Below are 23,710 nucleotides of genomic sequence, written 5' to 3'. Positions count from 1 at the left end.
GGTGTGTGCTTTCCCCAGTTTGCTATTTGGTTTTTGGTGTTTAATGTAGGGATTTCATGTGTACATATTTGGTGTATGCGTGTGTGTATGGGGCGGCTAGAGGATGATGTGAAGTTCAGTGTCCTCTCTTGCTTTCCTCTTTATGTTTTGAGATAAGGTCTCTCATTGAACTTGCAACTTGGACTACAGGGGAGAATTGCCACAACCAGCTGTTTCTATAGGTAGAATAGATGCAAGCTCCAGTCCTTGTATTGGCATGGCAAGAGCTTTTCCAGCCATCTCTGCAGTCTCCTTACCATAGTTATTTTACTACAGTCAGGTCATTTTTACCAGACAAAAACACTTGTTGCTGTTTTGGTGGGCTTTGAATTTTGGGTCATAAGAAAGGCCTTTTTTCAGTGAGACTGAAAGAGCTCACGTGTTGTTCACCAGCCACTCCCCATACATTCAGCAGTTTCTGAAATCTCATGGCTTTACATGTGAACCTTTAACCATTTATCACCTGACATAAAACTTGTACCAAATACATTTGTGTACTGGGCCATTTGTCCCTATCAGTATAGAGTAACTTTATCGTATATTAATTTTAACATGTTTGCAACTGATTTTTTTTTAAATTTTCTTGTTTTAAGATTTGTTTTGTGTTTAATTATGTGTATGGGGAAGAGGATATGTGCATCTGCTTCCACCAAGTTAATCTTTTATGTTGAAGCTATATTAACTCCATAGTATCTCTCTCTTACAAAAGTAAACTCAGTAGGCTTCTTGTTGTTCATATTTTCTTTAATTATTTAAATAGGACTTAAATTATGAACAGTGTGATCCCTAGACCAGACTCAGCCTGTGGTCTCCCTGCTGTGCCTTTTCTGTTCCAGCCAAGCCAGTGGTCTTTGCATTTGCAAAATACTCCATCTCCATCTGTTATCTTAGGAATCTGCACATGATTGTGCTCATCTCTTCCAGAGAAAGATGGCCCTTCTAATTCACTTATTACTAACTTTCTAGCTTAAATCTATTCCCAAGACTACCTCCCATACAAGCTTTGTCATATTGACTCTCTTTAGGTCTTTGGTTAGTATTCCTTGTTCTATATATCAATAGAGTTCATGTAAACTTGATTACATCCCATGGTTATCTTCTGTATGAAAATGTGGCCTTAAGGCAGATTTCTGTAGAACCTGCCACTTCCTCTCTCATACAATGAATGCCCACTACACCTTCATGACATGAATAGAAAATACTATCAATAAAATTAATAGATGTTTACAAATATTATCAGACATCTTTAAAAAATAAAATTCTAGCATTAGTGTATTATAAAAGAGAATAAAAAGTCCAAAAGACAATTCTAAATTAAGTATTTCAACTTCATAAGAATGATTACTTAATGACTCCTGTTGGTACAATTATCTGAACATTTGGAATCATAATAGTATAAGATTCCTGGTTTATGTCAAACTACTTCTACATGTATGCAGACATAGATTTATATTTCAATATTTGTACATATAATTATGTAACATACAAAATTAATAAAATAAAATGTACACAAATATTTATGCAATCTTTATTTGAATATAATACACAAAAATTTGGTAATAAAGATAGAAATAGCACAGGAAGCTTTTATTGAACCAAACCAAAAGAAAAGTGAAATATTAGTAAAGTAACATCTTTTTAAAAAGTCATGCATAATAAAAGAGAAAGCAAGATTTTAATTTTCATTATTATTACACTTTGTTTTACTATAGTGAAATATCCTAGGCAGACCATTTTATAAAGAAGTTTATTTTGACTCAGGTTTCTCATGCAAAAAAAGATAGGAGCCATATATAGGGATGGTCTTCTTGCTATCAGAAGCTCAAGGTAACACTGGGAATCACCAAGCAAGAGAAAGAGAATAAGTATATGCATGTCTTCTGATGTCTTTCCCTCTTCTTATAAAGCCATCAGTTGCAAGGACTCCACCCTCATGGCAGTATCTTATCCTAATAACCCCAAGATGCCCTGGATTCAAACATTACTATCATGCAATTTTCACTCTCTTGATACTTAACTATGGAAATTAAATTATAACACATGAGCTCAGAGAAAGTATTTAATGTATGTTAATATATGGGACAGAAAATGGGCTATTGCCCTTATATATTATATAAAATCATGCTATTTAAAAGATAATCACTAAGAAAATGACAGGTATCTTAGTTGCAGAAAAAGTAATGATTTGGGAGAAAATTCATAAAATATCAAATAACATTCTATGATCATTTTTACTGCTTTAATAGTCATATAAGTGAAAACAAAATTATGTAATATTTAACCAATTAATAATGACTGAAGTAATATATAAGACATATATTAAATAATATGTTAATAAAATTGCAAAACAACAAGAAATAGATTATATGTGGAGAAATAGACATTTTCATACAAGAGTGGCTGAGTTATAAATTGAAATAACCTTTGCAGAGAGTGAAGTAGCATTATGAATTAACAGCCTCCAGAAGGGTCACACTCTACTCTGTCCTTCCTCTGTAGGAAAACCTAAGGCAATACTCACTAAATGCAGATGATATTTTATGTGATACCTTCAGTGACCTCCTTGAAGGAGTGAAGAACTTGTGACATAATTTAATGGGAGTCATGTTCTTGGGTGTATTTCATTTGTTCTTTTTCTCTTTGCCTTTTTTATTTCTTGTGACTTTTTATAATTTATTTTGTACATTTATACACAAGTGTTTCTAGAACAATGTGAAATGTGAATACACATACATACCTTACTGATATTTTTAGTATGGGGAAGGTGGAAATGGCTTCATTAAAATAGTACTTATACAATCAAGTGATCTCACAGAGTTCCTATACAAAGCCCATGGGTAACCTGGTCTGCTTGTCCTACAAGAAACCAGTACACAGGCAGAGCACCTTTCATTTGCAAAGAAAAATACAAAACAATATGTTAGTCAATGAAGGTGTCATCTAACTTACTGACATATCTGAAACTTTAAATCTTAGCTAATGCAAATCCAGAGTTAGATCTCTAGAGAATGTTATTACTTTGAAGAGATTTTCAAAGAAGAAAATGCCTGTAACGTGCCAATCTGAACATTTTAGGCCAGGTGGATGACTTGATTCGTGGAAATTACAGTTTCTGAAAGAGATAATATCAACTTACAAGGTAAAGAAATATAAATAAAACACAATGTAAAATTAGTATTATGAATAAAGTCATGTTTTGATTTTGATAGAATAGGTTTTAAATAAATGATACTCTATTGCTTTGAGCAAAAGTTGTATTCCTGTCTATGTAAAGCATATAGTTAATTAGACACATCCTCCCAGCAGGGAGACAGTATAAATACATGTAAATGAAGATTAAAACGAACACTATCACTATGCATAGGCCGGAAGGAGTTTATTTACCAGAAGTCAATTTGCTTGCAAACAATTGGCTTACTTTATGAAACATGGAATATTCTGCATTCCTAGGCCAAATGACCAATACACAGTAAAGATGTCATATTCAAGCATGCTCTCATAGGGCCTGTATAGATCAAGAGTTTCACTTTACTAGTTTGAGGACTGTTGTTCCTGTTGTTGTCAATTTTGTTTAGTTTTCTGAGAAACTAAGTGTTCTATTTCTTCTGCAAATCTAGAGCTCTACAGCACCTGTACCATCTGAATCAGAAGCTCTCCCTCCCTTCCACCATCCACACTTGCAGAAGTTATTAGTAATTTTGTTTTTTTTTAATTTTTGTTCTTTTCACAATTTCATGCAGGCATATAACACATTCTGATTAATTGAGGACCTTGAAAGTTGCTTATTGGTTGCTTGTGACTTCAACTGTTCATGGAATTACTGGTCAAATATGCCAATATCTGAGGTAATTCTAAATTTCACTAGTTAATTCTAAAATTAATATGTAAAGTTAAATTACTAAAGATAGCTAAGATACCTTTAAAGAATACTGGTGAGTAATTTAACTTTAAGTTATATTAATTAATAGTTTGTTATGAATGCTGGGAAAGATAGTAGTTAAACCACTAAGACAGAGAAAGTACTGAAATACTCCTGAGCAACAAATGGGAAAATATGTGCAGCAGAAATAGAAGAAAATATGTGAGCCATGCAGGAGGTGTCAAAGGGATGATGCCTAGTCACAGTGGAAAACATCGAGACCCTATTACCTTCAGGGGGAAAGGGAATTCTCAACAGATTAAAGACCTAAGTACATAAAACAAACAATAAAGGCCCAAGAAAAAGGAAAATAGGTATTATTAACAACCTTAGGCTTTGCAAAGATTGCATAGGAAAGAAAATAATCTATAAAGGAAAAGCTTGATAAACTTAAGAACAATAGGATCATTTCTGCCTCTACCTGTACTAAAACAAACGAACAAGCTTCTATGCTTAGAAGTATCCTGGCATGAAGTTAAATGTTAAGTCAGAAGCCATTCGCAGTCCATTACCTGGCAAATAATTCATATCTACACTGCACAAATAAATAATACAAATCATCACAAGAAGTGAGGCAGTGGCTATAAATCAACAGGGTATGTAAATAGCAACAGGCCAATGAACATATGGAATAACACTGCCTTAAAAAAACGTAAGTCTAGCAATTGAATATCTCATTCTCATTACCTTAGCACATCATCTTCTGTGTCACACTATCAAACATTTTGATATTGGACAATTCTAAGTGGATTTTTTTTGAGCAAATAGAATACTTAATTTACTTTTAGTGGTACTGTAAATTGATGCTAGTTTTCATCAAACTGTGAGAGAGCTGATAAAATCAAGCAAGCACGCACATGCGCGCGCATGCGCGCGCGCGCACACACACACACACACACACACACACACACTACATGCTCGCACTCACTCTCTTAGTTTCTTCTCCTGTATAGATTCTCTGTAACTGAAAGAAATCTAACATATATGTGTTAGGAATGCATAGCAAGGTTTTTATAAGAACAAATTATTGAAACCACTGTAACTGCCTAAAACTGAATAGGATTAAACATCAAAGCATGTTCAGGTGATGGAGAGCTACTCAGGAGGTAACAGAAGAGAACTTCATGAATCCATGAGAAGATATGCTCTAAAAACAATACTGAGTGGAAAAAAAAGTAAGATACACATGTGTGCCCTTGTTGCTGTCAATAATAAAAAAATCCAACTCAATAGCATATGGTGAGGCTAGGTGAGCTTAGTGAATACACAAAGATGTAAGCAGAAGAAGAAACTCATCCACCCAAGCACAGGGGCGAAAGTACCAGAAGCAGGTGTGAGGCTTTCATCACTGAGAGCCCCTGTACAGTCAACACATAACCATGTGTTTTCACATGAAATGACCTGAAAGAAATATGTCAAACATGTTTACTAAATCTGTTATGAATATGTGGCTTTTAACTGTGTTTAAAGACACTTCACAAGTAAAAGGGGTTTACATGTGATGAAAACATCATTTTAATTCTGTATAAGTGCCACTCTATATAGGAAGTCACTCTAAATAATCAGTGGCTCTTTTGTTTGTTTGTTTTACATCCTGACAAGTTTCCCCTCCCTCCTCACCTCCCAGTCCCTTACCTCACCTCCCCTTTGCCCCCTGCCCCCATCCTCTTCTCCTCCACTTCTATTCAGAAAAGGGCAGGCCTCCAATGGATATACAAAACATGGTGTAATGATGCCTACCAATAATCTACTATACTCATAGATTGGTGCATAGCCCAACTGTCATCAGATAGGCTTCATCCAGCAACTGGTGGAAATAAATGCAGAGATCCACAGCTAAACATTAGGCCACGCTCGGGGAATCCTGCTGAAGAGAGGGAGGAAGGATTGTAGGAGACAGAGAGGTCAAGGACATCACAAGAAAACCCACAGAATCAACTAACCTGAGCTCTTAGGAGCTCAAAGAGACTGAACCAACAACCAGGGAGCCTGCATGGGACTGACCTAGGTCCTCTGCAAGAATGTTACAGTTGTGTAGCTTGCTCTTCTTGAAGGACTCCTAACAGTGGGAGCAGGGGCTGTCTCTGACTCTTTTACTGGCTTATGGGATGCTATTCCTCATTAAGTTGCCTTGCCCAGACTTAATACAGGTTTTTTTATTAGAGAAAAACAAGGCTTTACTTTGCAAATTTTGGGAGTTAAACACTGCACATTTTTTTCTCATTTATCTTTCCCAAAGATGTTTTTCAGAAAAGATCAGCTCTGCTAACTCAGATTATAGTACTAAAAAAAAAATATGATAGTGTGTTGTTTTTCTCTGCCACTATCATCTGCGTATTATAAGAGAAACCAGGGTTTTGAGCTATAATAAAGGAACTGCAGACATTAACAGAGAGAGGTAGACAGTGTCTTGGATGGTCCTAAACAAATTATTCCCCATGTGCGGTGTTCCATTATAGCTATGAATATCTATGATATTCTTGATACTTAGTTTTCTGCAGGGAGAGAAAAAAAAATGAGTACCTCAAATACCTTAGGAATGAAGACAAAGGACAGTGGGGCAGGGGGAAGCTGAGTCAGAGAGCGAGCAACGGAAGAACTCCATAGGGCCACAGTTCAACAAATAGTGTTATACTGCTGTCCTGGTTAGTTTTCATTGACAACTTAACACAATCTAGAGTCACCTGGGAAAGGGAAATATCAATTGGAAAATTGTCTCAATCAGATTGGCCTGTGACCACGTCTGTGACAGATTGTCTTGATTGGTGATTGATGTGTGAAAATCGATCCCACTGTGGGCAGCACCGTCCCTAGGCAGGTTGCCCTGGGTTATATAAGAAAACCAGCTGAGCATGAGCCAGGGGGCAAGCCAATAAGTACCTTTCTCCATGATGTCTTCAGTTTCCGCTTGAGCTCCTGCCCTGACTCCTCTCAATGACGTATTGTGACTTGGAAGTGACACCTGTCCTTCCTAAGTTGTTTTTGGTCAGAGTGTTTTATCACAGCAACAGGAGAGGAACTAGAACATAAATGGTATTGATATATTAATTTGCAGCCCCAAATTGCAAGAAAAAAAATCAATTTGCAATTGACCTGTCAAAAACCAAATCAACTTTATATCCACACAATATTGTTATGATCTTGTTATTGTCACGTACTTGGTAGCTATGGAAAAGAGTTACTACAGTCTCTGTGGGCTCAGACCCCTTGCTTAATGATATGCTCATTTTAGAAGGCAGCAAATTGGTTGCTTTTCTCTGCAGCCACTTTCTACAGCCATTTAGGAACTCAGGGCCGCTTTTGGAGCCATACAATGTGTACAGTGTTGACTCTGTTATGCAAATGCGTATTAACAGCTACTTTATTATAACTGAAGCTTTGTGTTTCTTTCTTCTGCCTTTAAGGTGATGGTTTTCTTCTTTTCCAAATTTTGAGTCTGAATTTTTATGCAATAAGAAAAGTTAAAAGGACAAGTTCACATTTTATAACAGTTTCTGCAAATTGCTAGTTTTTTTCCTCTCACTTTCTTGCTCTCTCCTCTCCCACCCTTTCATGTTTTGTGTGTAACACTTCCAGTCCACTCAGAGCCAACACATTACTCAGCTACAAAGATATTCACATACAAAAGTATTTTACATTTGATAACTGGATTTATCAACATATAACTTACCCTATTTCATCAAGGCATGTCCAAACTGCAGTCTACTGACTGCTTACAGCCTACGATAGCTGTGAGTGTGGCCCAATGTGAAATTATGAGCTTATTTAAAACACTGAGTTTTTGTGTGATTTTTGTTGTAAGTTAAGTTTTTTGAATGTTAACGTTGTAAATTAAGATGTCATTTAGCAATATCAAGTGACTATAAATGTTCACACACCTTCACCAGGCATTGTGTTCATAAATATTGAGAAATTAAGAAGTTTTTAGTTGTCTATTATTTCTTGAAGTGAAGCTGAGGCACACAGGCACATTTGCTCAAATTTCTCAGAATGTCCTCTTGCTTTTTTAGTAAATTTTATTTATGTCTCTATACAGACCCTGAGTTTAGGAGGAGATGTCTAAATTGTCTTGTACTGAAAACAGACACACACTCTATCAGGATGTCTGTGTGTTTGTTTAACACTTTAACCACAAAAGGAGAAAACACTTTTTGTGGGTTTCTCTCTTTTCCTTCTATACCCCACCCTGATGGCTTTCATTTTGTGTTGATAGGGAAAGGCTCCAGTTGGTCATAGAAGACGAAAGCAAAACAAAAAAGAATAGAAAAAGAAATTGGTCTCTCAGTAAAGGTGTTATTTGCTTAGTGAAGGACATTCCTTTTGTCTGCTTTGTGTGAAGCATTTTCCTGCACTTACCTGAAAAGTTGATAGAGCGGCCTTCTTGGGGACAGAACTACAGGTACTCTTCCACAGTACTATAGACTGTAGATCAGTGAAGGTGCTGCCCTTCTACAAGGGATGTTGAGCATCCGGAAAACTGTACATGTGCTTATGTCTTCCTCTCTGGGAGTAAGAACTCCTAACTTAATGGGGCATCATGCTCCTGCCCTAAACCTGGCTCTGTATTAGCTACAAGGGCTCCACTTTACTGAGAACTAACAACTCTTAGGCTGCAGTCAGTTGTTGAAATATTTAACTATTTCCATACTGGCTGCTCCATCTTGAATGTTCATAGGCTAGCAAATAAAGGGTGAATGTACGGGAAGAATCTTTAAGAGGCAATATGTTGCAATTATTGTCTCTGCATTTCAAAATTGTGAGCATTTTATTATCTCTGCTGGGAGGGGGTATCAAGGGTATAAATTAGACTAGAAGAAGTAATTCTGAGCTTTTCTTCCACACAGAGAGACATGCAAAATTATATATTCATATATAGTAATCAATGTGGAAAAGATTAATATATGTGGTTACTATATATTGTGTATATTAAGGGATATCTTGCTTTTAGGTTCCCCCACACACACTTGTTTTTTTTTTTTTTTTTTTTTGTGGCCCAGGGAGTAGGCTCTCTCTGTATAGTCTCAGCAGGACTGGAACTCTTATCCTCCTGCTTCAGTCTCCCTCATGCTGAAATTACATGGGTATGCCACCGTATACATAAGGAGTGCCTTTTGATTAATGCCTATGGATATGAGAGAAATGAGGCCAGGTTGGACACACAGAGACACCAATGTGTTGCATTAGCCAAAATATCCTGTCTACCACACAAGGCACTTTGGAATTAAAAGGTCCATCACCAGTGATCATCACTTGGATCCACTGGCCAGGTCCTTACAGACAGCCCCATCAATCACTGGAATGTGTTGACTCAGGCATCACCTCATGTGAGGTTACCACCTGCAGCTGAAATAATTCCTTACAGGCAACAAATCCTTCTTTGAAGAGACACCTGGTTGGTACTTCTCCATCTCTACCATAAGTTAGCACAATGTCTTCTTAGAGCCTTGAATAATAGTTAATAGGCTTCAGTCAATAGCCTCTGTCTTTAAAATATAGATATAAACCAAAAATTTTGAACTATAATGCCATTTGTTCTAATGGGCACAATATATTTCATTAAGACTTCATAGATGTAAGGCATTGATGTGTATGACATTAAATGTCTTCATATAAGCTAATACTTTTAATTCAAATTGACTATCTCTCATGTGACCTCTTTTTTCCTCTACTTGTTCTTCATTATTTCTATGTTCCTTGCAAGACACTTATGTAGCCAAATGAATGACAACAAATAGTAACTAATAAGGCAAACCTAGTGAGAATAATAGTATCAAGGGTAGAAAATGTCAAGTATAATCAAAGAATGTTATTCACTGCAGCCTCTGGACACCAGTTAACACTTCCTTGTTATTGATGGGCTCACATATTTGTAACAATGTCAAGACTTATATAAACCATATCACTCCATTTCTCCCACCCTATGGTTGTCATTGTTTTTCACTTATTAATTTGTTAATTGACAATTTCATGCACATATATGGTAGATTCTAACTATTCTTTCTCATCCTAACCCTCTGTTTCCTCCCTCCCATCCTGATTAACAGCATCCCTACCCATATTGTTCCTTTTCTCAGAATCATGACTTTTAGAGTTTTTTTGAACCGTTAAGGTGTTTTAGAGAGTACTAGTAGTTAAGAAAAAAAAAACCTAAACACTAGGATCCAAGATGATTAAACTCTTTTCTCTGGAGATTCAATGGGTCAAATATTTATACCTTTGTAAAAGAGAAGATACCCAAGAGATATTGCCTTTCCCAAGTTTCTCTCTGTTGGTGACACTGCTGATATGGAACATGCAATTCTCTACTACTTTTCCTCCAGGCAATATTATTCCTGTTACAAGGTGAACAATGAGCAGAAATTTTAGACAGCATGCCTTCAGTAGTGCACATACAGAAGCAAAATTTATAAACTCACTATTCATAAATCTCAAAAGAAAGAATATGTGAACAAATTGGTTTTATAATTTTTAGATATATTTATTTTGCTTATTTTATGCATGTGAGTGTTTTTTTGCTGTATATATGTCCCTGGTGTCCACAGAGGTCAGAAGAGGATGTTGTGTCTCTGACACTGAAGTTGCAGACAGTTGTGAGTTGGCATGTGAGTGCTGGAAACTGAACCCAGGTCACCTGCAAGAGGAACAAATGCTCCTCTCTGCTGAGCCATCTCTCCAGCACCCTTCAACAAAAGAGTTTTGTCCATCCCTGAAAGTGATGTTTTAGAACTTGAAAGTTAAGCGAAATGGCTATGGCATCTCTTTAATCATGCCTTTTTATGAAGATGTAGTGAGAAACATGCTGTGATTTCTACGACAAATATGAATAATGGCTTCTTTGATAGAATTTATCTAATTATCTAGCAAACTTGTTATTTTTTACTCTACATCTGTCGTGTTAGAACTACTTTTAAAATTGCTTTCATTCTTTAATACTGACTTTCATCCTTTTTGTTCTCAATAATGAGTTTAGCTTCAAAGATTCTTCACTAATCTTGCCAAAGATCTAAACTCAGTTGTTCTTATTTTATTTTATTTTATTCCCTTAACAGGTGTTTTGCTGGAAAGGGCTGGGAGACTAGCAGTGAGGTGTTGTAAATCCGAGGGTTGTTTTCCTTCTAGATAAAGTCACCCCCTGTCCCTTCATACGCTGGCTTTTCTTTCTTCTTTTTCCCATGTAACTTGGCAACTTGTCAGCTCTGTGTAGACATACTTGGAGTGAAACAAGTGTGGGTGAGTTCTCCCTTGAACCTTTCCCCTGAGCTGCTCTTGAAAAATGGATATCTATAGCACACAAGAGGCTGCAGAAGAAAAGGGGCTCACTAGGACTCTGTGGGCTTCCTCCCTTCCAAATGGTGTTAAGTACCTCACAGCAGTGTACAGCCCTGTCTTGTCTGGGATGCATCCCTGCCTTATGCAGCAACAGCCCCTGATCAGGGCACTCTCCTAACCTAATTGGTAGAAGCAAACATATTCACCATGACTCCAGCATTCAGCTGTTCTTTCATCCTTAGCATTATTTCCACTTTCCAATAGAAGAGGAGAAAAAAATATGCACAATCTGGTTTGGGTTTTTTTTTTTTTTTTTGCACTTATATTCAGCATCTGAAGGTGGAGGCGTGAAGCAGCAGCTGAGAATCTCCATAAGCGATGTCTGCCTCCCACTTCTCCTGAGTTCTTGCTTATTTACTTCATCTTCCATCTTCTCCCTGATTACACTGCAGTCTGCTGCAGGAGATAATTAGTGGTGTGTGTGTGTGTGTATTGGAGTGTGTAGTTTTTCCTTACAGTTTTATGTCCATTTGGTAGTCAACCAAAATGGTGAAGTACAAGCATCTCCGAGTCCCCATGAAGGGCTCTAATCTTCTGGAGATGTTCACCTTATCTCCCTGACTCACATGGCTCTCCTTCTACTGCCTTCCTGAGTGGAGCTACTAGTCATATTTTGGGAAACATTGCTTTTTTTAACCCAACCCCTGATTCCCTCTCTAACACCCACTGAATAGAAGTTGGAGTGACTTGACTTGGATTCTCCCAAGCCAACCCCTGTTGATATTTGGAAACTATTGTTCATATCTTTTACTACCATTTAAACATTTTCTACAATTGTATGGTATATTGTTGCTGTGCTTTTATTTACTGTTTCTTTAGCCTTATCATTTAGTTTTATTGGTGGAAGTTTTACTACCTTAAAGTCTGGAAGAGATAACTTTCAAGATGACCAACTAAAGCATGAAAGTATTCACAGAACAACTACTAATGGACAAATATACTTTAAACGTAAAAGGATATTAATTTTCTCAATGTTTTCTTCCTATTGCATTTATCCATATTTTTAATTTATCTTTCTCACCTGAAAAATATGCCCTCTATTAATTCTGTCACAGCATATTCAGATAGTACTTGAATTCATTCTCTTGGATGAAATATTAGAAATACAGTGTTCAGACATTTCTACTTTGCTCTCCTGACTTATATTGTAGGATGTAGATCCACATTAAAGTCTTCCTCTGGAAAACATATTCTCCAAGAATTACCAATGCTAATGAGTTTCACCAAAGTCAGCACCTACAGCTAAAGGGGGAATTAGTAAATAGATAGCTTCTCAAAAAGAAAATATTCTAAAATTAACCAAGGCTGGCAAGGTCCTCACTACTCTTCAAAGCCACAGGGTCTCTTTGAGTTAATAGGAGACTCCTACAATGTATGGAAGTGAATGCAATCCTTTTCCTCATCAGGGAAAGTTTCACTGATTCTATCAAACTCAAGAATCCTACAACTAATTGGCTAAAATTGCTATAGCAGTATCACTACCAAGAAAGCATGATTTAATTTCACAGAAATACAGGACAATTAAAATGACAAGGCCACAAGTACACATGTGCACACACTGTACACATAAAAAATTATATATATGCTGTATGTACAAATGTATGGTATATATGTCTAGTATCTAAAAGAATGCATAGCTTTCCATTTAAAAATAAATTTAGTTCATGATTGTGAAACTGGCAATAATTTGCATTCTAACAAATTGTTCATTGTATTAAATTATTCTGTATCTGATGTGTAAATGGTAGATGATAATGGTTTCTTTTTAATTTGTGCTACTTTAAGCAAATTTAAGTTAATAACAATTTGCAGCTAATCCAGCCATTGGTTAGTCTCCCTGGCAGTGGAACCTGGAAATTTACCACAAAGGGATAACATAATGATTAAAAGCAATTTACATGAAAGAGGAACATTGCTGAGTACATAGTAGCTATTGTTTATAATGTTGTTGCTAAAAGGCTTTTTAAAAATATTGTTTCCATGTGATATTAAATTCCATATATACCTTAAAGCAATGTGCAGTAGGGAAAACTTTTCAGAAACTGTGTAGCCGTTTTATAAATGCTAAGGGAACATGGGAGAGACACAGTGAGGTTATATAACACAGACCGGGGAAAACTAGGGTAAAAAAAATATGCAGAAAATAAATGCTGGAGTAAGAGAATCTACAGCAGTTGAGCACAAAACTTACCTCTGAATGTTCAGGAAGTTCAGGTGGCGGGGGGGACAAAAGATAAGCATGAGATTCGACTTTATACCTAAATGGTAAGTGATACAGGAATCTTGGCATGTCTTTGGTGCCTTACTTGGAGAGCTAGGGTCCTAAAAACTTGATGACCACCAAAACCACCACAAATTCAAAGAATTAAATTCATGGACCACAGAAGGTGAGTTTTAGAGAGAAGTTTATCATGCATTTATAAATGGGAGATGAAGAGGGAGAAAGAGCCATGCCATTTGATTTAGGTGTAGAGATCGGCCACATGGTAGACAAGCAACATGTCAGGGAGAAGAGAATTAGAGAAAAGAGGGGGGCGGGAAGGCCAAGGTGTCACAGAAAGCATGCTTGGCCTCTGACCAACATCCAAAATACAGAGAAGACAATTAAAAGGGACAGTTACAGCTTTCTGAGTTCAAACTCAGAAACAAAGATTCAACAGAGCCTGATGGTGGGTCATGGAAGAGACTATATCCTTAGGGGCCAGAATTCTAAGAAGGAAAAGTACATTATCTCATTAGAGGACAAATTATTCCTTCCATCTCTTTTGCATGGCTTAAGGCAAACTCACCATCATCTTGATCATTGATCTGTCCAACAAAATTAATTCTTAAGAGAGGAGACATTGACACATTTCTACCTAGAAGAAAATGCCATTCTTTTGGCTAGAAGGAAGCAACTCTCCTTAATGAGACTTCAATGTCACTATAACCTCAGAAATGTTACTAATGCACCCCAAGAGACAAGTGATCCCCTTTCTGTACAATCTATCAAATCTTTACCTCAAGGGGAATTAGATAAGGAAGATGACCTACTTCCGGTTTGTTGGAGATCATTGCAGTGTAGAACCTACAGTTGTTCGTATTACAATTTCACTCTCAACACTGTTCACATTTGAAAAACAAATTTTGTTATCATCCACTGTAATAGCAGAAAAAGATCCTTAAACATGAGGACTGATTCAGGTTTAATGAGGCTTGAAACCTATTATCTCAGAGGGCTTCTTTAAGAAACAATACATAATTACATATCCAAAATTAAGTAGAAAGGATAATTATTTAGAGTGGAAAATAACTCAACTAAAACTCTAAATGTTGCCAAATAACAAACTTACAGGCTGCAGTAACTCTATATTTTCTCATATGTTTGTTGGCTATATCTCTAGGACAAGGTTATTAACTATATATAGCAGAGTTGATTGAACTTTTTTCTTAGTATTATAGTTTTCACAAATTTCAAAAAGTATCACTATTTGTTTCTGATGCCAAACGTACTTTTAAGTGTCAAATAAAGAGAAGAAAAAGAAGGAGGAGGAGGTGAAGGGGAGGAGGAGAAAAAGAAAAAGTAAACCCCTGTCAAGTGTCTAACATTTTAAGGAATTTATATTTCCAGTTCACTTGGCTGTGCTAGTTTCTTCTTTTTTTTGTAAGGGTACAATCAATCAATCTTAGCAGATGTTTATTGTGAATATACTTTCAAGCAATTAAGATGACTATTTAAATCAGAATAGTTCATCTCCTTGGAATGAAAGAACACATTGACAACACAAGGGCAATGCCCACTTTGTGTGTGTGTGTGTGTGTGTGTGTGTGTGTGTGTTTCTTTTATTGAAAATAGATTCTTTTTGTAAACAATATATTCTGATTACAATTTCTTCTCTCTTTACTCCCAATCCCTACCCACCTTCCCTCCTCTCCAGAACACTCCATTTCTGTCTCTCATTAGAAAAAAAAAACAAAAAACAGGTTTCTAAGAGATAACAACCAAATATGACAAAACAAAATATAAGATATTATGACAAAACAAAATATAAGATATTTTAATACATAATAAAATAAAGCAAAAACTATAACATTTAGGATGGACAAGGCAATGCAACAGAATGAAAAGAGCCCCAAGTCCAGGCACAAGAATCAGAGAGCCACTCATTTACAAACTCAGGAGTCCCATAAAACTTCTAAGATAGTAACTATAATATATATGCAAAGGACCGGGTGCAGACCTGTGTAGACCCTGAGCTTGCTGCTTCAGTCTCTATGAGTTCATATCCACCTTGCTTAGTTGAGTCCTAGGATCTGGCTTCTCCATCCCCTCTGGCTCTTACACTCTTTCCATCATCTCCTCTTCTGTAGGGTTCCCTGAGCTCTGAGGGGAAGGATTTGATAGAGACATCCCATTTAGAGCAGTGTGTTCCAAGGACTATCTCTCTGTGTAATGCCTGGCTATTGGTCTCTGTATCTATTCCTGTCTGCTACAGGATGAAGTTTCTCTGATGATGACTGAATAATACACTGATCCATGAGCATAGAAGAATGTCATTAGGAGTCATTTTATTGATGCTCTTTTTTTAGACCAATAGTGTTTGGTTTTACCGTAAGTCTCTGAAATATCTAGTCTCTGGTTCTTGGTCACCCAAGCAGTGTCAGGTATGGGTTCTGTCTCAAAGACTAGGCCTTAAGTCAAAACAGACATTGATTGGCTACACCCGCAAGTTCTGTGCTATCATCGCTCTAGTGTATCTTGCAGGGAGGACAGGTTTTAGGTCGAAAGTTTTGTGGCTGGGTTGTTTACAGTTCTCCTTTGGTAGCCTGAAGAGAATCTTTCCACACCAAAGACACTAGAATGTAGTGGGGGTGAAGGCTCCATGGAGGCACCAGCTCTACTTCTCCAAGTTCAGTGAGTTGTGTAAGTGGTGTCCTTGACACTGGGCCACACTGTCAGTTTGTGAAGAGCAACTCATTAGATTGTGAAGAGCAACCCATTCTCTTCCCAACATCCGGGATTGTTTAGGGATTTCCATGGGACCTGATTGGTCAACAACTCAATTGAATGCAGCCCAATCCAGCTACAGGAGGCCTCATTTGGTGAGAAGAGATGGCCAGTTGGGACTCTGTAGCCCCTCTTACTAGGATACCTCATTAGGATCACTTTCATATATCTTAGAATATTCCTACTATACTAGATTTCCATATCCTCACTTAAATGCCCCTCAATTTCAGCTTTTTCTCCCCACATTCTCTCTCACCCTACTTCTCCTTCCCCTCCCCACCAGATCCTTCAGTTCCCATCCCCACCTGCCCCTAGTCTACCCATAAAATCTATTCTATTTCCCCCTCCCAGGCATATTCACGTGTTTCGCCTAGTCCCTTCCTCTACACCTAACCTCTCTAGGTCTGTAGATTATAGGTTGTTTGTCATTTACTTAATGGCTAATATTTGCATATAAATGAGTACATATTATATTTATCTTTCTGGGTCTGGGTTACCTCACTCAGGATGATTTCTTCTAGTTCTATCCATTTGCCTGCAAACTTCCTGATGTCATTTTTTAACAGTGGAGTAATATTCCATTGTGTAAATGTACTACATTTTCTTTTCCATTCTTTAGTTGAGGGACATCTAGGTTGTTTCTAGTTTCTGGCTATTACGAATAGGGCATCAATAAACATCGTTGAGCAAGTGTCCTTTGTGGTAAGATAGAACATCCTTTGGTATATGCCCAAGAGTGATATAGTTGGGTCTTGATGTAGATCAATTCCAAATTTTCTGAGGAACCACCATATTGATTTCCATAGTGGCTACACATGTTTTTATTCCCACCAGGAACTTACGAGTGTTCTCCTTATTCCACATCTTCACCTGCATGAGCTGTCTGTCACTCATGTTATTGGTCTTATTGGCTACATTAATTTCAAATATTCCTTGCATTGAAAAACATAGATTAGCCACTATCTTTCTCATGCTTTATTTACACTGGCATTGAGTTTTGTTGTCTTTGTTAGTGTCAGAACTTTATATCAAATTGAAATCATACCAACAAGAAATTTAAATATTTTTCTCATCTGTGTGTCTCTTCACTGATGAACTATCAAATAACCTCAAGACTATGTTACATGTATGAGACCTTTATCTTTCTTCAGGACTGACTACTTTGATTGTATTTATTACTATATTACTATCTTATTTACAACACCCAGTTTTGAACAAGAGCTGTCAGATACACTAAGATAAGTTCTGAAACACAGATGAATAAAACATTCAACTTCACACAGATTTATAGGACTTCTGAAAATTTGTTTCCTACAAAGCCAAAAATTCTGAATCTTCTATTTCCCTATGTTCTCATGAAGAAGAAAAGGAGTCTAGTTATTGCTATGTTGTGAAGACTGATCCTGGCAGGCAGAAACTTCTGCATTCACACAACATCAACAGGAACAGAATTCTCTGCTGATAGTTATGTCTGTCTCATTGTTAGACATGTTTTGAAACTCCAGTCATGGTATCTGCTTTTCAAACGATGGTTCTTTTCTACTTCCCTTGTTTTTCCAACCATGGTCATGTTATGATCCTGTCTAGAAGATACTCTCTAGCAGTAGGCATCCTGATCCTCTGATTCTTAAATTCTTTCACCTCCTCTTGCATGATGCACTGAGCCTTAGGTTCCATTGTATATGTCAACAGGGACTGGCTACCCCATAGTCACTTATTGTCTGCATTTTGACCAATTGTGGCTCTCTATAACAGCCTATCTGCTATAAAAAGAAACTTCTTCAGTGAGGGGTGAGAGCTACACTGATCTTTCAGTATAAAGATAATTCTTTATAATATAATAAGAAATTGTATTGGCATAAGAAAATGGCAGTAGTAGGCCCTCTTCTAGGGCCTCTGACTCCTCTCTCACAGGTACTTGGCTAGGTTTATGGTACCAGGCATAAACACTCACCTTCTGAGCAGGCCTCAAATCCAACAAGACAGCTGTTGGTTATCTCCAAGATAGTAGAATCACTGTTGTACCATTTGCTATATCTTACTAGGACAGTCATTGTTGTGGTTCATAGGCCTTACAGATGAGTAGGACTATTGATTCTTCTTCTGCTTGCAGTTTGCGTAGCACTTTCCGGTGGGAGGAGAGCTAGTCCTCTCCTACTAAATGTCAAATTAAAATTGAAATCAAATCTCATCCATGGTGATATTTTAATTGTGCTGAAATGTGATTTTATTTGTATGTTAATACATAAAGTTTGCCTGGCAATCAGAGGTCATAGCGAGACAGGAACAGAAGTCAGGCAATGGTAGACCATGCCCTTAATCCCAATCACATGGCCGGCAGAGTCTCTGTGTGGTCAAGGACACAGCCAAGCGTGGTGACACGAGCCTTTAATCCCAGTACCAACCATAGAGACCTGGAGGTCTGTATAGACAGGCAGTAATGAGGAAGTCATGTGGCTGGGCTTAGAGCCAATAAGAAGGCAGAACAGGAAAGCAATAAAAGCACAGGTTAGGCAGGAAGAAGCTCTCTCATGTGGGAAATGCTAAAGGGTAGTCAGTGGCTCTTCGCTAATTCTCCGATCTCTTCAGTTATTACTCCTGTATTTGGCTCTGTGTTTCTTATTTACTAAGACTGTTTAGAATTTTGTCTACATAAATCAGGCTTCCAGGTCAGTTACAACTCAATTCCTCCAAGTCCTATATCCAAAATGTGTGGTATCTTCAGCAATGAGGTCTTAGCTTCAACTTCTGGAAGACAACCAGGGGCAGAAGCAATAGTCTACATTTCTTTGGGGTCATTTGGACAACCCTTCCTAACCAAATAACAATTAAAAATGAGGTTTGCTTTGCTTGGTACAGGGTTTTTTCTTAGATAGGTAAAGCTCTTGTTTTTTGTTTGTTGGTATGATGCTAAGGACCAACCCAAGGGCCCTACCACCAAACCATGTCTCAAATCCAAGCTCGCTCTTTTGTTTTGTGTTGTTTTTTGTTGTTAATTTGAGTCATGAAAGTTTTTAGATATAGCAAAGATTTTCAAAAGAAGAGTTCAGAGTACAGAACCTAATTTTTTACAATTTTAAAGGACAAGATTGATTTTAAGACTCAATTGTCTTTGACATAATGTATCTGTGAGTATTTCTAAATGCATTAGGAATGATTGAGTAAAACCTGGCTCCAGACTTCAGTTCAGCAATAGAAATTACATTTTGTATTATTTGTTTTTAATAAGCCATCAGTCAAAATTGATGCCACTGGCAATTGCTTTCCTTTTCCATTAAAATAATAACCAGAAATTATTTTCAACATATTCTTATTGATACCATCTAGAAAACAGTTCTTAATACTTTTGCTATTATATTTTTAATTAAAATAAACTGTCTTAAAGCAAATATGGGCAAGTTATACAAAAAAGAAATGCAATAAATGTTAGAAAAGCTCACCAGTACTACATGTACAACAAAAGAGTTTCATTTTTCTCATCTTCCTATAATCCCAAGACTTTCTAAAATATGATTAGTTTTCATTCTTTAAGTAAAGTTGGATTGTAAAATAATCATATCATGTTCTGATATAAAACCCTCCAACATATTTTCCCTAATTTGGTTATTCCTGCAAACTAAAAATTAATCAATGTTTCTGTATATTTTAAGACATCATTGCCGAAAATGGTATTTATTGAATTGTATTAGAATTTCATCCTCTATTGGACAAGAAGTCAAGAAACTTTAAGAAAAATACTTGTTGAAGAATAATTTACATGAGAAAAAAAAGAACAAATGAGGCACCACATTTGATTAGTGTTTCACAAACACTTAACACACCCATGGAATAAGCGTCTCAGCCAAGAAACAATTTTCCCAGCCTCAGGCAAGTGCTCATTACTATGCCTGGGAAACATTGTTAACACTGGTCTAAAAGCCCTTCTAACTTACATCATATGTTGGATTGGCTTGCTCATTCCTTTAGATAGAATCTTAATACACTATAAGCTTTTATTGTATTATTTTGCCAAGGATTACATTTGTAACACTAATCCACATTGTTGACAGCAGGCTTGATTCATCTCGTTGTCATTTCTTGATAGCATTTTGTTGAAACCATATCAAAATACAACCCTTCTGCACCTCCTCCTGGTAGATATTTAAACAATTCAATTTGGGGTTATTATGAACCATACAGGAGCGAACATTTTACAAGTCCTTTAGGGAACACATGACTACATTTCTGTTGGGATAGAAAGGTTCAGCTAATAATGCCAGATCATCTTCCAGAAGAAACTATTAATTCATTATACACCCTGCCAAGAATAGGTGTGACTTTTGACTTTTCTCTTTTCTCACCGTATGTGGCACCATCTTTCTCATTTTGTTGGATGTGTTGGGAACAACTTGTTTTTCTGTCTAGTGAGATCCTTGTTAGACAAGGTTCTGATTAGTCATTTCTGCGCCAACGTTTTCTTGCTCCATTGTGACTAATTCACCTTCTGAAAACATTGTATTCTCACTGTTCCATGAAGCATGTTCGTGTATAAAGTCATACACCCATGAAACTTGTTCTGTGATTCAAAACACTCCATGTTTAAATGCAATCCTAGCCTATTCTGTGTTGAACAACAGTATTCTAGGAATATCATACAGATGCATTAAATTCTTAATGTTTTACCCTCTTAATATTATTCCCTTCATAGACCATAAACTATTTTTTTTATTTTTCTCCTTTTATTCACACTCTTCAAGGCATAGCTCGCTCTCTCTCTCTCTCTCTCTCTCTCTCTCTCTCTCTCTCTCTCTCTCTCTCTCTCTCTCTGTCTCTCTCTCTCTCTCTCTCTCTCTCTCTCTCTCCTCGCTCTCTCTCTCTCTCTCTGTAGGGGGGAGTGGTACGGTATAAAATAGAAAGGCCCCCTGGCAGGGAAGGTCATCTCCCTCCTCCAGCCATGCCACCTTAACCAGGGTGCCAAGTCAGGACACAGACATTTATCAAACATTTTGGCACACTGCAGAGGCCAGGGCTGCACACAGGCCTCTGGGAGGGGCCCCTATGGGACAGCCTTACGTAGGCGAGTACAGAGCTCAGCTCCCCAGTGAGGAAGGGGCTCTCCCAGAGGTAATTTGTGACCTACAGAGAAAACCCACCAAGCAGGAGGAAAACCAGACCTTCCTTCCCTGTAGTATAAAGTAGGCAGGCAGGCAGGCAGCAAGGGAGACACCTTCCACTTCAGGGCCTGAGGACTCAACCAGAAAAACAAATGCATGACCATCAGGAAAACATCCTTCAACAGCTAAGAAGCTATCCTCCAGGGCACCAGGTGATTCCAGCCCCAGAGACTCAATGACCAGCTGTGTGTGCCCTCCAGAATCCTGGGGCTGTTACCCAAGCAAGAACATTAGGTTTCCCTTCTTGGCAAAAAGTTGGAACCCAGCCTTTGCCTAGGGGACGCCTAGCAAACTCAAAAGCCATGTCTCACTCTTGGTGAGTTCATTGCTGGTTATGATAGACTGAGCCCAAGATCCTAAGTGAATCCTAGAGGGCCAGGGGGCATCAGTGTGGCTGGTACCGAAAGCCAGGCCAGACTAGCCCACATTAGGTGACAGCAACCCAGACTCTCTGGATTTGGGAATCCTGGTCACCATCACCCAGGCACATGCCCACCCATGGGCCTAGGTAATGGATCCTCCCCTCCACTCTGGCTAAAATAAAGCAAGCCCCACTCTGCAATGTCCTGGGAGGGAGGAGACTGCTGCTCTTCAGCATCAGAAAACAAGCCAATCCCAGTCCTCATCCACCTAGAGTAAGCTCTAGGACCTGGAGAACACTGTACAATAGTTAGCCAATGTCGTCACGCTGGGGTTGAAGTGACAGGGCAGGCTGGCCTGCTCCAAGCTGCCCATCAGAAACTCCAGGGCTTGCAGAAAGCAATCCCCCAAGGCCTCCTTGGTCCAGGTCACTTCCTCTTCCCCCAGATGCAGAACCACCTGGGTCAGGTGACTCTAGCCCAGTCACTCCAGAGCCGGATGGGCATGACACACACCACATAGCAGTAGCAACAACCTCCAGCGAGTGCCAGGATCCCGGTAATCCAGCGCCCACGAACAGGCAGCCTCTACCGGATATAGATCCTGCAGTCAGAGATTGGCGGCCAGCCCCTCCAGGGGCCAAGCCAGCAGAAGATGGTCATCCGTGCTGGCCCCAGGGACCACCATGAGCACAGCTAACGTGAACTCCAGGCACTCATGTTGAACCTCCAGCAGCAAGCAGTTCTTCCAAAGCCACACTGGGCTGGATCAGACATCCAAGTAGGCTACCAATGGCTGGCCAGTTGACAGAGGCTGCCAGGGCCTTCCATAGCAGCTCCAAAAAGACACGGGAGGAAAGATAACCCCCCCACCACCACCACCACCAGGAAGCAGTGGCTGTGCCCACGGGGATGGAACTCCAGCTGGGTCCTGCGCACAGCCCAGCATCAAGGTTCCCAGGCCACGGTGTCCATACCAGGTACCAGGCTCCACAGACCTGGTTCTAACTCCAGAGGTGCTAGCAGGCGCACATGCTCAGCAGCCCCTTCCTGTAGCCCCTCATAGAGAGGCCCACCTGGTACAAGTGCACCAAAGGACAGTTCTGGGAACTTGCTCCTCAAGTAGGCCTGCAGCTCCATGGCAATGTCTCCAGTCAGCTGGTTCACCAAAGTCATGTGGGCTTCTAGGGCTTCAAAGGAGCTCTGGGGAGCTGAGCTGAGGTGTTGGTGTCTTCTGAGAGTGAGTGGGTATGGGCTCCACTGGGGTGAGGCGGACACAAGAGATATGGGCTGGCTGAGTGTGGCGGGGGGGGGGGGGGGGGGGGGGGGGGGGGAGGGGCAGGGGAGGGTTGGGGCTGTTGGTGTGATGTGGCTCTCAGCCATCCACCTTGATTTCATCCTCATCCCCAGGGCTAGTGACCCTGTCGATGAGCTGCAGACAAGTAACATAGATCAGAGCATCGGGGGGAGGGGGGGCATGGCAAAGCTGCTTTACAGACAGGGTGGCAATGCCCAGCACTGCAGGCCCCCTCACACCTAGCATCAAATGAGCATTAGCCAGGAGGAAGTCCACCACAGGGCCCAGGCGCTCTCCGCCATGCTGCTTCCTCTGCTTCTGGGAGAACTCTGCCACGGTTCCCTGCGTCCCGGCATCAAGCATCCCCGTACCGACCCGAGGACGCAGTGAGTAGGACCCTGGAGCCCCAGGACCCGCCTGGGAATGGAATGTGCAACCCCCGGAAACGGAACCCCATAAATTATTTTTAATTGAATATATTTAACTGAGGAAAATGTTTAAAGGTTGCCAAAAGATGCCTTGTCGCACCTTATAAATAGAATGAGCACATGTCTCAGGTTCCCTAACGAAGTCCTCTTGGGTTACTGATTTTGTGATGGCGAAGGCCTGTCCTATAATGTTTCATAT

General features: G+C 38.9%; 1 pseudogene; it reads right to left on the bottom strand.

The window, feature by feature from the left end:
* Positions 1-22,069: 22,069 nt before the first annotated feature.
* LOC128113092 (mitochondrial dynamics protein MID49-like) lies at positions 22,070-23,446 on the bottom strand (annotated as a pseudogene).
* Between the last annotated feature and the right edge of the window lie 264 nt (positions 23,447-23,710).

The sequence above is a fragment of the Peromyscus californicus genome, unplaced genomic scaffold, assembly GCF_007827085.1.
Source record: "Peromyscus californicus insignis strain IS unplaced genomic scaffold, ASM782708v3 Scaffold_17__1_contigs__length_78620276, whole genome shotgun sequence".
Classification (NCBI taxonomy): domain Eukaryota; kingdom Metazoa; phylum Chordata; class Mammalia; order Rodentia; family Cricetidae; genus Peromyscus; species Peromyscus californicus.
Note: the sequence above shows the minus strand (reverse complement) of the source record. Positions and strands in the feature narration are given on the sequence as shown.